The sequence below is a fragment of the Oryzias melastigma genome, unplaced genomic scaffold (assembly GCF_002922805.2).
Source record: "Oryzias melastigma strain HK-1 unplaced genomic scaffold, ASM292280v2 sc01617, whole genome shotgun sequence".
NCBI lineage: Eukaryota > Metazoa > Chordata > Actinopteri > Beloniformes > Adrianichthyidae > Oryzias > Oryzias melastigma.
The window spans coordinates 1-3,127 of NW_023418199.1; the positions used below are offsets into that span (position 1 = coordinate 1).

Here is a 3,127-nt window from a genome sequence, read left to right on the forward strand (position 1 = left end):
CTGTCTGCAGCAGCCCCTCCCATTCCCATGAAAACGAGCAGGTGGAAACGTGCTGATGTAAGATCGATGCCAACTGTTTCCTCCAGGAAGAGTCTGCTCTGACAGCTCCGCCCCCAGACTAACTCCGCACACAATTTATCCCCTTATCCAGAAAACAACTTTCATTTTAGATGCAGAATATTGTATATCTTCCAATTGTGTTCTGTCTTAAATAAATTCCAGCTCAAATAGTAGGTATCTGAACTTTGGATATGGATATTTTGGAGCTTTACACTCACAGTCCTATCCTGAATTATAAGCACACGGGGAACCACAGCGACCTCAAAGACGTCTGCTGGGCGGTTCAAACTGTTAAATGAAAAGCTAAAAGAAGTTTAATTCATACCATTCTATCTATTATAGAACTTATAATTGTTGTGCTTCAGTCCGTTCATGTGACTATACACGAGACGCAGCATGTGTTATGCTTATACAGCATAATCTCAGCTAGTCAACACTGGAGCTAAAGCTCTGGTGTTAAAGGGTTAAGCCTGGTTTTTGGTCTAATCTAAACCAATCAGAGATATTGAAAGGCACAAGCCCACATCTGATTGGTTTGTTCCAGATTTCCCTGCATGCCTATGTATTCATTTACTTTCAGAAGAGCTGAGAGAATCTAGGGTTGTGTCCGAATACCCCCTAATCACTATATAGTGTGTTTGCCATTTTGTAGTGCCCCCGTCTAGTTCCTAATCTACTAAATCCAAAATCGAATGCACTAGAAATTTCCCAGAAGTCTTTGCGAAAAACTAGCTGGCATCGATGATCACGACATTAGCAAATTTAGACCACAATGCATGAGACAACCTAGAAGTGTCTGATAAATAGGGTGAATGTATCCTCAGTGGATGAGAGCAGATTAAAAAGACGAGGAGAACTTCTTGTGCAACCCACTCTCACATTCCAATGTCCTACATGTTGGCTCTGCATGTCAAGTTGTCTCTGTGGCGCAATCGGTTAGCGCGTTCGGCTGTTAACCGAAAGGTTGGTGGTTCGAGCCCACCCAGGGACGACCTTTTTATTTGTCCTTAGAAGAGAGAGGTCACCCCCTTTCTTTTCCTTCTTTTGAAAAGGATTGATCCTCTGTTTGGGAAATGGCTGGAAGGAAGTAAATTCAGTTCTTTGACATTTTTAAAATAACAAAGCCAGCTCCTAGGATCAGCAAGAATGTCGTGTGATTTTCTCTTTTGGATTAAAGACTTTAAACCACATAAGGTTCTATAGAGCAGTAGAACCCAACCTTTTCAGGCCACAGAAAGGTTTAAATTTGACAATATTTTCACAGACCGTCCGTACAGGAGTTGGGATTTTAAAGCCTCCGGTTTCTGAAGATCTATTTTAAAAATGCTACTATAATTTATAATATTTTGTTTAAAAGTTAAAAAACATCAGTCTATTTTTTTGTAATAGATAATGAAGATTTAATGTTCAAAGTTGTTAGTTTGTAGAAGTTGTTTCTGATTTGAGAAAATTCCACAGAGGAAACATAACATTTGCAGTCAGAGGAAGGTGGATAAACAGTGAATGGATGAGATCAGATTTAAACTTGTTTTTTAGAAAGGCCTGATCCGTATGAAAATCATGAAGACTTGGTTTTATTGAATATGTTTTTTATTCAGCTGCATGGACTCAGCATCAGAAATGATTCTAATCAGTCTGGTAAGAAAGGGAGAAAGTCAAATGGGTCATATAAACAAGTCTCCAAAATAAAGGAAAACAAACGAAATGAACACAAAAGTGTGAACTTTTCTATGGATCTAAAGATGGATGGAGAAAATCTACAAGACATGAGGAAAAATGAGCTGCAAGAGGCGTAAAGATCCTCATGTTTCCTGTGGATGACTGCAGTAGCTGTCTTCATCAATCTGTTTATGGTCTCTGGCTTCACGGTCCAATAGCGCCTCCTACTGGACCTTTGGTGAATGTGTGAGGCCATTCTTCATCTTTTTCTGACGTTTGGATGAAGAGACCATCAATGTTTTGGTGTAATTCTGTAGTTTGGACAATAAATTGCTTTTATTTCTTTAATATCTTACATTTTTTTTCCTGTTTTATTTGTGTATGTTTTTGTTGCTGCTGCCTCTAGAGAGTTCTCCATTCAGCTTCATGCTCTCTTCAGGACTCTCCATCTACTGCAGCTGGACTCTGAAGGTACGTGAAACAACCGTCTGAATGAATTCACATTTTGAGGAGAAACTCCCGGTTTCTTCTTCTTTGAAGTTGAAGGCTCTTCTTCTGTTTCCTCTTTTCTCCCCACAGAAACACTCCAAACAGGTTTTTGTTTGAATAGTTTTTTTATGAACTTGGTTAGTTGATTCAGGACTCAGATCAGCTGCTTTAAGAAGGTAACGGATGGATTTAAGACCGAGGAGAACAACTGAACATGCACCAAGACGAAGACAGAGAGAATCCCATAGTTTTTCAAAATAAAACTTCCTTCAGAATCAGTAAATAAACTCTGCTCAGGTGTCCTGCAGACGCTTCTAGCCGTGATTTTGTCGGAGCTCAAATGCAGACAGAACCTGTGATGCAGCTCTGGACTCTCTGAATGTTTCTGTCGGAGGAGACGATGAAGATGAAGCTCCACGTCTCCTTCTCACTGTCATCTTCATCCATCAGCTGCACAACAAGCTGAACTTGGATGGAGGTGAAACGTCCCGGTGTTCGAGTCCCTGTTCTCTCTGGAAGAGGCAGGCGCTCCAACTCCTGCTAAGGTTCTGATGGAGTTCTGATGTTTCCTGTGAGCTTCTTCAAGGTGTTTGATTGGTTCACCAAAGTAGGAGGAGTCAGAAGATGTGTTGGTGTCTGCAGACCAAACCGACAGTTTGATTGTTACACACATCAGCATCAGTTTGTTGTTGTTTACCTCGTTGTTTGTTTGTTTGTTTGTGCAGACTCTCCTTCAGCTTAGATCCATTCTAACCACCATCTTCTTCTGCCCTCCCTCAGATGACGGCGCGGGTTCTGGAAGGTTCTGTTTGAAGCTCTTCAGTCCTGCAGATGTTTTCAGAAGAACCCGATCTTCCTCCTCTTCCTCGTCTACATCAGAGAAGGTTCTTCTTCCTGTTGGTTCTGCTGACAGGAAGAA

The 3,127-nt window shown here is 41.0% G+C and overlaps 1 long non-coding RNA gene and 1 other non-coding gene across 2 annotated transcripts; both read left to right on the forward strand.

The window, feature by feature from the left end:
- Positions 1-122: 122 nt before the first annotated feature.
- Positions 123-3,121, forward strand: LOC112142119. Its single transcript, XR_002918528.2, has 2 exons — positions 123-2,190; positions 2,299-3,121. It is a non-coding gene; the product is annotated as an uncharacterized LOC112142119 (long non-coding RNA).
- On the forward strand, positions 978-1,051 carry trnan-guu. Its single transcript has one exon. It is a non-coding gene; the product is annotated as a tRNA-Asn (tRNA).
- Positions 3,122-3,127: the final 6 nt, after the last annotated feature.